General features: G+C 48.7%; 1 protein-coding gene across 1 annotated transcript in view; it reads left to right on the forward strand.

The window, feature by feature from the left end:
* Positions 1-9,097: 9,097 nt before the first annotated feature.
* The window catches only part of HRH2 (histamine receptor H2), a 29,327-nt gene continuing 26,315 nt past the window's right edge, over positions 9,098-12,109 (forward strand). Inside the window, 1 exon segment of the mRNA XM_011946814.1 lies at positions 9,098-9,223. The gene's annotated coding sequence lies outside the window, so the exon portion shown is untranslated.

Genomic DNA, 12,109 nt, shown 5'->3' on the forward strand with positions numbered 1-12,109 from the left:
TACAATCATGGCAGAAGATGAAGGGGAGCAGGTGCATCACTTGGTGAGAGCAGGAGCAAGAAAGCAAGAGGAGAAGGTCCCAGACTTTTAAAAAAACAGATCTTGTGTGAACTCACTCATCCCCAAAAGGATGGTGCTAAGCCATTCATGAGGGATCTGCCTCCATGATCCAAACATTTCCCACTAGGCCCTACCTCCAGTACTGGAGATTACATTTCAACATGAGGCTTGGAGGGGACAAATATCCAAACTATCTTATCCACCCCTGGACCCCCAATTCCTACATCCTTCTCACACTGCAAAATACAATAATCTCTTCCCAACAGTCCCCTAAAATTGTAACTCATTCCAACATCAAGTCCAAAGTCCTAAGTCTCATCTGAGACTCATCTCCTTCCACCTATGAGACTGTAAGGTCAAAACAAGTTATTTACTTCCAAGATACAATGGTGGTGCAGGCATTGGATAAACACTCACAAAGGGAAAAATTGATCAAAAGAAAGAGGCAACAGGTCCCACGCAAATCTGAAATCCAGCAGTGCATTTGTTAACTGTTAATGCTCCAAAATAATCTCCTTTGACTCCATGTCCCACAGCTGGAGCAAACTGGTGAAGGGGTGGGCTCCCAAGGCCTTGGGTAGCTCTGCCCCTCTGGCTTTGTTGTGTGTAACCTACATGGCTGCTCTCAAAGATTGGAGTTGATGCTTGAAGCTTTACCAGGGTCGGGGTGCAAGCTGCCAATGGATCTACCACTCTGGGGGGTGGAGGCCAGTGATCCCCTTCCCACAGCTACACTAGTCAGTGTCATGGTGGGAATTCCATGTGGGGGCTCCAACCCCACATTTCCCCCTTAGAATTGCCCTAATAGTATCTCTCTGTGGGGACTCCATCCCTGCAGCAGACTTCTGTCTGGGCACCCAGGCTTTTCCACACATCCTTTGAAATGTAGATGGAAGCCACCAAGCCTCCTTCATGCCTCCATTCTGAGTATTTGTAGGCTTAACACTGTATGGAAACTGCCCAGGCTTATGGCTTGCACCCTGTGGTGCTGTTGCCCAAGTTGTACCTGGACCCCTTTGAGCTGAGGCTGGAGCTAGAGCTACCAGGATGCAGAGAGCAGTGTCCTGCAGCTGTGCATGGAAGTTCCAGGCCTGGCCTGGGAAACCATTCTTTCCTTCTAGACCTCTAAGTTCCAGGCCTGGCCTGGGAAACCATTCTTTCCTTCTAGACCTCTAAGTTCCAGGCCTGGCCTGGGAAACCATTCTTTCCTTCTAGACCTCTGGGTCTGTGATGGGAGGGGCTTCCTAGAAGAGCTCTGAAATGCCTTCAGGGACTTTTCCCATTGTTTTGGATATCAGCACCTGACTCCCTTTAATCATGCAAGTCTCTCTAGTAAGTGGTTGCTCCACAGCCTGCTTGGATTCCTCTCCTGACAATTGGCTTTTCTTTTCTACCACATGACTAGGCTACAAATTTTCCAAACTTTTACCCTACCTTTATATATAAGTTCCAACTTAACTCATTTCTTTCCTTCCACAGATGAGCATAGGCTGTTAGAAGCAGTCAGGCCACATCTTGAAGGGTTTGCTTGTCAGAAATTTCTTCGATTAGATACTCTAGGTAATCACTCTTAAGTTCAAACTTTCACAGTTTCCTAGGGCATTAACACAATATAGCCAAGTTATTTGCTAAGGCATATAAAGGGTGACCTTTGTTCTGGTTGCCAATAGTTTCCTCATTTCTTTCTTCTCTCCTTTCTTTTCCTTTCCTTTCCTTTCCTTTCCTTTCTTTTCCTTTCCTTTCCTTTCCTTTCCTCTCTTCTCCCCTCCTCTTCTCTCCTCTCCTCTCCTCCTTCCTTCTTTCTTCTCTTTCTTTTCTTTCCTTTCTTTCCTTCCTTCCTTTCCTTCCTTCCTACCTTTCTTCCTTCCTTCCTTCCTTTCTTCCTTTCTTTTCTTTCTTTCCTTTCTCTTTCAACAGAGTCTTACTCTGTTGCCCAGGCCAGACTGCAGTGGCATGATCTCAGCTCACTGCAACCTCCTTCTCCTGGTTTCAAGAGATTCTCCTGCCTCAGCCTCCTGAGTAGCTGGGACCGCAGGCATATGCCATCACACTCAGCTATTTTTTTTTTAATTGTTAGTAGAGACAGGGTTTCAACATGTTGGCCAGGCTGGTCTCAAACTCCTGACCTCAAGTGATCCACCCACCTCAGCCTCGCAAAGTGCTGGGATTACAGGTGTGAGCCACTGCGCCTGGCCAGGTTCCTCATTTCTAACTGAGGCTTCATCAGCCTGGATTTCACCATCCACATCACTATCAGCATTTTAGTCACAACTATTTAGCCAGTTGAAGTTCCAAACATTCCCTTATCATCCTGTCTTCTTCCGTGCCCTCCAAACTCTTCCAACCTCTGCCCATTACCCAGTTCCGAAGTTACTTCCACATCATCAGCTATCTTTACAGTAAACCTCTATTCTTTAGTTCCAATTTTTTGTATTAGGTCACTCTTGCATTGGTATAAAGAAATTTCTGAGGCTGGGTAATTGACAAAGAAAAGAAGTTTAATTGGCTCTTGCTTCTACAGGCTGTCTAGTCACGACACCAACATCAACTCAGCTTCTGGTGAGGGTCTCAGGAAGCTTACAATCATGGTGAAATGCAAAGCAGGAGCAGGCACATCACATGGCAAAAGCAGGAACAAGAGAGCAAGTGGGGGGAGGTCCGCAGACTTTTAAACAACCAGATCTCATGTGAACTCACTCATCACCAAGAGGAGAGCGCTAAACCATTCATGAGAGGTCTGCCTGCATGAACCAAACACCTCCCACCAGGCCTCTAACATTGGGGATTATATTGCAACCTGAGATTTGGAAGGGAAGCTATCTAAACCATATCACTCTCCTTCCTGTAAAAATGGAGATTGTACCCTTTGCTCAGTGAGGCTATTGTGAGGTTAACTGAAATATTTCATGTGCCCACTTGGCACACAGTAAGCACTCAAGAAAATGTTACTTCCCTTCCCTTTCTCTTAGGTACTTTACAAGTCACTTCCCTCAGATCTTACCTTTCTTATGATCTGAATTAAGAGACTCAAAGCTGTAGTCAGCTTGTGCTGGGCCATGGATCTGTGAGTCACGTAGCTTTGAGGCCCAAGCAGAGCCCCAGCAGCAATATCATGGAAGTGAAAATTATAGGGGATTCGGAACTGGGGACATGAGTCTGCTCGAGGAGACAAAGAAGATGATTTTCCAGGAGAGGCAGAAAAAAGGAATAGATGTTGCCAGAAGATTGCCCAGGTTCCATGCGACCAAGCTGTGTGTCCTAGCCTTTTTTCATGACCTCCTGAATTTCAGTTCCATAAAGTCCTGCATGCTTGAGCCAGTTCCAGGCATCTCTGTTCCTTGAAATCAGAAGATGCCTGAGTTTGTTCCTTCTTCTATCAGTCACCAGGGAGAATCTCTGTTCTCCCGCTCACCATCTCTCAGATGAACATTCTATTTTGCACTGACCACCCTCTATTGCCACCAGGATGCAGCCCAGGCTTCTTAGCAGAATGTTCAAGGGCTTCTATGCTCTACCCCAACCCACCTCTCTATCCCATCACTCAACAATACCACTGTCCCTTTTTCCCTATTAACACCTCATACTTAATGTCCTTCTATGCTTTGTCTCTGCTTGAAACATCCCTCCCCACCTTTCCCATGAACAAAGTCCTATTTAGGCTTCCAGATCCGCTATAAAAGTTGCCTCCTGGATCCCTCTCCACCCCCGGCTGAATCATTCTCTACTCTAGGTCCCCATAGAACAGTCTGTTTTGTTGTTTGAGTGGACCAGGAGAGCAGACTGGTTAAAAGCAGAAACCTGGTGAAGTGAATCCCCCAGCTAGACTTTCTGAGCCTCAGCTTCCTTATCTGTAACTTAGAGGAAATAAGAGTATCTGCCTCACAGAGCTGTGGTGAGAATTACTAGAGATGATGTACCCAAAGAACTTAGCACAATATACAGAAAACAGTATATAGTCAACAAACGATGTTCCCTCGTCCCCTTGCAAGCCAAAACTGGGTCATTGTGTAATTTCAGAGATGCTGGGGGAAGCAGCTAAGTCTGGGGTCTCCGGAATAGCATGGGTGGGGGCAGGAATTAGCTGTATCCATCTGGGGACTCCCAGCCCCCAGACCTTTCCAATACTTCTCTCAAGGTTCTCAGCACACGACAGCCAGGAAATCTGCACCCACACAGCCCGACCACAGTTCAGGTGCCCTACCACAAAACCCAGAGCTACCACACAGCACAGGATGCAGACAAGAAATAACCAATGACAAAAACCAGTAGGTTTTTATCAGAATTTTCCACTAACCACTTGGGTAAAAGTTATTACCATACCATGTCATTCAGTATCTTAATTGTTGGGTTTATGGGGTTTTTTGGTTGTTATTATTTTGTTTTGTTTTCCGATTTCAAGCAGTCAGACTCAGCAGGGATTACTCATTCCAAAGAAAGTACGTTTTTCTATTTTGGTCCAATAGTGGTTTGGGTTTCCTCAGAATGAGAGGCCTCTTCCGGCTTCCTTTGAAAGATGGTTCTTGTTACATACAGAGAGCCAGAAGGGATTTCGGGCCATCAGATCCCAAAGCCCTCCAGCAAGGCAGGGAGCCTCAATTCTGGTTATTCGTAACAACAAGGACTCCTTTTATGATGAAGATGTTTAGGAGCTTCCAAAGGTTTTCAGATCTAGTACAGAATTGGAAACTTTGAGAGCTGGACAGGGTCAACAGTGCTGTCCTGATCAGATGGGTGGCCAACCATGAACTGCTTCCAGCAGGAAATCACTTTACAGTGTGTGAAGGATATCACCACCCTATTAGAACCTCTACAGCTCCATTGCATTTAGGATGAAATCCACCACCTTACCATGGCCTACAAAGCCCTGCACCAACCCCATCTCTGGCCATTGTCCCTCTTCTTCATACACCCAGCCACACTGACTCTGTCTCTGTTTCTTGTCAAGGCCAAGCTTGCCCTACCCTGGAGCATTTGCACTTCTTGGTCCTTCACAGGGAGGCTGCTCCCACTTCTCTACAAATGCCTGGCTCGGTGCAAATGTCACAGGCTCAGAAAATCCTTCCCTAAGTATCTTAAACAAAGTGCTAGCCCAGTCACTCTCAATGACTTTACCCTGTCGGCTTTCCCCAAAGCAATTATCTGTAGCTGGAATTATCGGGCTTGTTTCATCTACCTCTAGCATGGCAGGTCCTTGCCTATCTTGCTCGTTGCTACATCCCAGAGTAGACCCAGTACCTGACACATACACAGTAGGTACTCAACACACGTTTGTTGAATGAATAAATGAATTTTATATCCTTTCTTTAAAAAAATCTGAGCCTCATCCACACACTTTACAACAGACATTGTCTCTTTACAAGAGACAGTCTCTTTAAAACAGTCTCTTTACAAAGATAACGTTACTGTTATGCTTATTTTTTAGCCAAGGAAATGGTCTTCAAGATGGGTGCTGATTCTCCCAGCACCACTTACCTAGTCATTCACTGCAGCATAACAAACCACTCGAGCTAGCTTTACACCACTTTAAACCACTCCACCAGCTTTAAACAGTGGTTCTTGTGCTGGCCCCACCTGAGCTTATTCATGTGGCTGCATTCAGCTAGTGGGTCTGCTGTGAGGGCTGCGACTGCTGAGCACCCCTTTCCGCACAGTCTTTCATCCTAGATAGCTTCACAGCGTAGTGGTCTTGGTTATTGTTCTGAGAAGGGGAAAGGCAAGGTTGCCACGTCTCTTAAGGCCTAACCTCAGAAGCCACACTGCATCACTTCTACTGGGTTCTATGGGTTGGAGCAAGTCTCAAGGTCAGTCCGAAGTTCAAGGAGCAATGAAATACACTCCACCTCTCCATAGGAGGTGCTGTTCCATTGCAAAGAAGCCTGGGCTGAATTGCCAGGTTCATTTTTGAAAATCCATCACAGCTAGTGAGTGTTGGAACCAGCCTGGGTGAGCCTGTGACTCACTAAGGCAGACCAAGGGACCGTGAGTATCCAGCAATATCAGATGACTCTAGAAACTGCAATGGCCTACAGCATGTAATGTAAGTATCTCTCACTTACACCACATGTCCCCTGGGGGCCAGGTGGGCCTCTGCGGTTTCACTCTGGGACCCAGGTGATGGAGCAGCCTCTCCCTGGCACAACACCTCAATGGTGCCAGTCCTGTGGCAGACAGGAAAGGAACATGGCAGGCACTCCTGGCCCTAAAGCCTCGGCTCAGAAGAAATACACATCATTTCTACCAGCACATCAGCAGCTACATGAGTCCCAGGCACATCAACCTCTTTCTGGGAGGGGCACTGAAGATGCGTGGATGGTGATTCCACCACCCCGGAGCCCATTTTCCTCTTCAGCTCCTTTAAAAACACATTATTTACTGAGTGGAAATGTATCTCATTCTATTTCTACCATTAGCCTCAGTGCTGCTGTCTCATCTGCTCCCTCTGCACAGAGGTCCTTCATAGAGACGAAGGTCACTGGAGCCTTCTCTACTCCAGGACACACATCCCAGCCTTTTCAGCTATCCCCTACTTAAAGACCTGCCATAACCCCCTTATTGATAACTGGATCAAGTCCAAACTGCCATCTGAGTCCTCCAGGCATCCCTCGATCAGGTTCCCACTGGCCTCTCCAGCCTTGTCTCCTGGTTCTGTCTGTGCTCCCCATACCTTGGCTTGCAGTTGTGCTGAACCTTACGCCTCAGTACCTTTCTCTGTGCTGTCACCTCAACCTGCACAGTCCTTTCCCTCTTCTCCAGTTTGTAAAATGTTGCTTTTCTTTTAGGATTGGCCTGTAAAGTAATCTTTTTGAAGATAATCCTCTTTGTCCTTTGTCAGGGTCAATCAACTTTTTCATTTTCTAAACCTCTTTGCTATAGCATTTTTTTCATTCACTCATTCAGTGAATATTTATTGAGTATCTACTATGTACCAGGTACTGTTCTAGGCTCTGCAGAGACACAGGGAACAATACAGATAAGGTTGCAATCCTTCCCCAGTTGTATGCCGGTGAGATAAAGCAGGCAATAAGCATATAAGCAAATGAAAAACAAAATAGTCCAGGCATGGTGGCTCATGCCTGTAATCCCAGCACTTTGGGAGGCTGAGGCAGATGGATCACAAGGTTAGGAGATCGAGACCAACCTGGTCAATATGGCGAAACCCCATATCTACTAAAAATACAAAAATTAGCTGGGTGTGGTGGTGAGCGCCTGTAGTCCCAGCTACTCGGGAGGCTGAGGCAGGAGAATCGCTTGAACCTGGGAAGCAGAGGTTGCAGTGAGCTGAGATCATACCACTGTACTCCAGCCTGGCAACAGAGCAAGACTCCATCTCAAAAAAAAAAAAAAAAAAAGGAAAAAAGAAAAACAAATTAATTTTAGGCAGTGATAAATGTGTTAATTACAATAAAAGGGGCTGCTGTGAAAAACACTATAGGCAAGAAGGTGACTCCTTTAGATAAGTCGGTTAGGGGTGGGCTCACCGAGGAGGTGATGCTCGAGCAGCTACAGGAAAAGAGGAGAGCTTTCCCAGCAGAAAAAACAACCTGTGCAAATGGCCTGTGGTATGGTCTGCTTGGCCTAGTCCAGGAACAGGGAAGAAGCCACTGTGGTTGAGGTGTAGAGAGAGAGGTAAAGAGTGGTAAGAGATGAGATCCGAGAGGTGGCTGTAGCAAACCAGGTAGGGTGAGGCCTCTTAGCAGTGACAAGGAACTTGGATTTTACTTGAACTATAGCAAGAAGTCACGGGAGGTCTGGAAGCAGGGAAGTAGACAGGCACGATCTGATTTACACTTTTCAGAGATTATCTGAGCTGCTTTGTGAATGGCAGGTGAGCAAGAGAGGCATCCAGAAGACCAGTTTGGAGGCTCTTGTCATTCCAAGATGACAATGACTTGGATGCATAGTGCAGCAATAGCCTCCCCAGAAGCTGTGAACTGAGACCTAGGGGACCATGGCCCCTCGTCCTCTGCCTCGCAGCCCCTGGTACAGGGCTGGTCCGTGGTGACAGAATGGCTTGAGGTGGTGCATCAATCAGCAGTGGCACGTGTCTGAAATGCATGCTAGCTGAACCCTTCTCGCTTTCACCATCCTTTGCCATGCTTCCACGGAAATCCCCCTCCACACACCAGGCTCCCCAAGCAAACCGGGTAAGCCCAGCTGACCGCCAGCCTCCCCGGCACTGGGCTGCTGTCCAGGCCTGGCAAAAATCTCTCACCATCCTGCCCACCCAGGCTCCCTCCAAGGAGATCTGTGTGGTTAGCACAGTGGCCTTGATATCTTGATATTCAGGAGACGGGTTTTCCCATCTGAGCCTTGGTTTTCTCATCTGGAAGGCGGGCATTATTCTCCTTACCCCAAAACCCTTTTTCCCAAAGTGCACTTCCTTACTTCTCTCTCTCTTCATCCCTTCCTTCAACCAAAACAAAGCCACTCTAGGGTTTTTGAAGTTTCCTGATTTTTTTTTTTTTTTGGTAATTAATAACCCCTGAACTAATTAATTTCTGCATTTGTGTTTCTAGATTTCAGATTCCAGAATTATTCAAGCTTTTCCTCAAAACTAGTTATTTCCCCCTTCTAGCCTGACTCTAGCTGGGCCCTGGGCGCCCAATGTGAGGGCTGCCACCTGACCTCCTGGGTCCAGCGCCCACCCAGGGCAGGTCTCCAGCTGTGGCCACTCAGCCAGTATCTGCACAGGTGAACCATGGGGCTCAGGAACAGGCGGTTGTCCGGTCAAGGGCGGGCTCACAATCAGCGGGGCGGTGAGAGGGAAAGAGCCAGGGAGAAAAGGGAGAGAAAGAGGGGGCAGTGTGTCGGAAAGGAGGAGGAAGGGGCAAGTGTCAGAGTCGGTGAGATGAGGAGGGAGGGTGAAAGAGAATGGAAGATAGAAAGTGGGTGAGACCGTGGGAGAGGGAGACTGGAGGAGAAAATGTGGGTGTGTGCGCGCTGAGATAGAGAGAGAGAGAGAGACTTGGAGAGGGAAGGAAGGGAAGGAGCGCTGAGAGCAAGGAGGAGCGAGTTGGGGGCGGAGACGAGGAAGTGGGTGCGAGGCGCGGGGCGCAGGCCGTGCGCGCGCCGCCCGCTCCATCCCTGCCCGGAGCGCAGCCAGCGCGGGCGCGGGACCGAGGCGAACCGGGTGCGGAGCCAACGCCCGCGGCAGCAGCACCAGGTAACGCGGCCAGCGCCTCCCCGCGGGGCCTCGGCTCGGGGTGGGGACCCGGGCGGGCTTGGGGACCCGTTGTGAGCTGGCGAAGCCGCCTAAGGGGCTGCTCCGGGATCCCCGGCGGCGATCGTGGCCGAACCCGGGTTCGAGACCCAGCCCCACCGCTCCCTGGTTGTGCCTGACCTTGGGCAGATGCCTCTGCTTGGCCTGTGAGCCTCAGTTTCCTTCTCTGTGACCGCCAGGGTTGTGCCTTCCCCAAGGGGGCGTTGAGAGCTCGGGATGCAGTCCCAGTCCGCGGCGGTGCTGGGGATGCGGTTCGGCTTTATGTCCTCTTTGCCCGCGAGGGGTGGATTTGGAAAGTCCACTTGCGCCGAAACAGTTCCCGTTTTGTCCCTGGGTCTGGGTGGTGGCATTTTCTCGCGGCGATGTGTCTGTCGGAGCATGGAGCAACTTTCTGCTAAAGGGAAGCCAGCGGAGGGCGAGGGCTGGTGGGGAGGGGGCTTCTATATCTCAGGGAACGAGAACCACCTGGCTTCCTCCGGCTGGGCTGCTGCTTGCTGCCCGACCACCGTTGACTGGAGCCACGACAGGCAGCGCTTAGCGGGTGGGAGTCCTTGCTGGGGACATCTGGACGTGGATTCGTCTGTGGGATGAGCGGAGCAAGTGGCCTCTGATAGGAATCCCAGTTTGCGCATTGACCTTGAGCTTGAGAGCCTCAGTTTCCTCCTCAGGGCCATGCTAATCCTCCTACCCCCGTCCATGAGGTGTTGTGAGGTGAAAGAGGTGGGGCAGGAAAGTGCCTGTGTGCTGTGGTGGCCCCCAGTGGCAGCTGTCATGCCCTAGCTCAGGTGGGCCCAGTCCTGGAGGTGGCTACCTCTTGGGAAGTCATTTCTATGTTCTAGGTCCCCTTTGTGTCCTTTGCCAGAGAGGGTCAGTTGGTGAAGCTGGGTGGTGGCCAGGCTGGAAATGAAGCAGGGCAGGGCCTAGGGAATGTGAGGGGCCCAGAAGCTTCAGCCTCCACTCCACACCTATCCTGAGGCTGATGCTCTTCTAAGACATGACGTCTCTCAGATGGCAGTTTTTGTCCTGTGAAGACTCCTGGCATAATCTCTCAGCACCTCAGTTTCCTTATTTATGAAAGGAAGTTATAAATTCCTCCCTACTAATGAGTTTCCTGTCCCTGGAGGTTATCCAAGGCAATTGGATAGATTACATTTTTTGACATCTCTGGGTCTGGATGGTGGCATTTTCTCCTTATATCTGAGCTGGGATATAAGGAGAATTCAATATCATGAGAAAATAACTTATCTCGAGAACCTGCTTCTTGCAGGCCTGGTACTTGGTACATTACGAGTATGGCATTGGTTAGAGTCACCACAGCAATCCTGGGAAACTGGTGCCATCAAATCCCAATTTACAGATGAGGAAACTGAGGTTCTCAGAGGTAAATGATTGCCATGTGGTCACACCGGTAGGAAGTGCCTGTGCAGAGACTGGAACGAGGTCTGCCCACCTCCAGGGTGCTTCTGGTTGTATCGTGCTAGCCCCAAAATATGACTGTATAAGTTGTGGCATAGCACAGGGCCTGGCACATGGCACGTGCGCGATCAGCACTGGCTTCTTGTTCCATGTGTCACAGGAAGGGCTGCTACAAAGCACTGGAGAAAGTGAGCCTGAAGGCTGGCAGCAGGGTTGGGGTACTCTTTCCAAGAGATTTCTCTCAGGGTCTGGAAGGAAGGAAGGTCACTACTCAGTACTACATAGGATGCCGATATCAGACTGACTCACCCCAGTCCACCAATTTCTTTGCTTCCTCCGTCACCTTGTCCCGGTTAATCTTGTCTTTATTCATCTCAGTCTAGGCTAATTCTCCTGAGCTCACAGGCATATCCCACTCTCCATTCTAGGCTGATGATTAACTACGGACCCTCCCAGGCAACATTCCATGGGAAAAACAAGACCAGCTGTGGTCCATCTCCGCCAGCACCCCATAGTAAGGGAAACAGGATTAAGTTCCAATCCCAAAGATTTAATTCAGACTTGAGGAAGAAATCCCTGATGATGGGGAAAAGAGTGTCCCAGCAGGCTAGAGAGGTTCCTTTGCCAAAAAATGTTTTAAAGAAGAGGAGTACATCCAAATGAAAGGATGGAGATATGAACAAAGCCTCTTTCATGTGCAGAGATATTCATCAACAGTCAGAAAGTGCCTAAATGTCCAACAGTAGGGAATCAATAAAATTATGGGGCACACATGTGACCACCAAAAGTTGAGAGTTTTTAGTGAATGGAAACATGTTTTGCATCGGCATACAGATGGCAGGATCCCAAATATGTGGCAAGAGCTTAGAAAAAAGACTGGAAGGAAATAGGCTAAAGAGTGTTAACAGTGTTTGCCCATGGATGGTGGGGTTGTGGGAGATGTGTTCCCTGACTACTTTTTCTTGACTTTCCAGATTTTATGCAATGAGCATGTTTTTTAATAATTAGTGGACTACCTGGCTTCGAGTTCTGAGAGCAGGGAGGAGGGTGCCTGATTGAAAAAAAGGTAACTTATGGTTCAGTAAGGGTGCACTGTATCTGAGGGTGCCCTGTCTCAGGTCTACAATAAAGACTGAATTGTCTCTAAAAGAGTTCAAGTAGTGTTTTCCAGGTTGAAATTTTCACCATCTTCTTGTCTCCTATCTTGTCCCCTCCAATTCTGATGCATCCTTTATCTTATTGTCAATTTGGTAATACAGAGCTGAGGCTACTGCTCCCCTGCTCAGAAATATTCCAAGACTCCTCATTACCAAGTGGATCAAGACCAAAGTCCTCAGACTGGCATACATGGCTCATGATGGTCTAATCTCTGGCCAGCCTTCTCGCCTCCAGCTCCTCCAGACGCCGGCCCTC

Source organism: Colobus angolensis, unplaced genomic scaffold (genome assembly GCF_000951035.1).
Source record: "Colobus angolensis palliatus isolate OR3802 unplaced genomic scaffold, Cang.pa_1.0 Scaffold254, whole genome shotgun sequence".
Taxonomy (NCBI): domain Eukaryota; kingdom Metazoa; phylum Chordata; class Mammalia; order Primates; family Cercopithecidae; genus Colobus; species Colobus angolensis.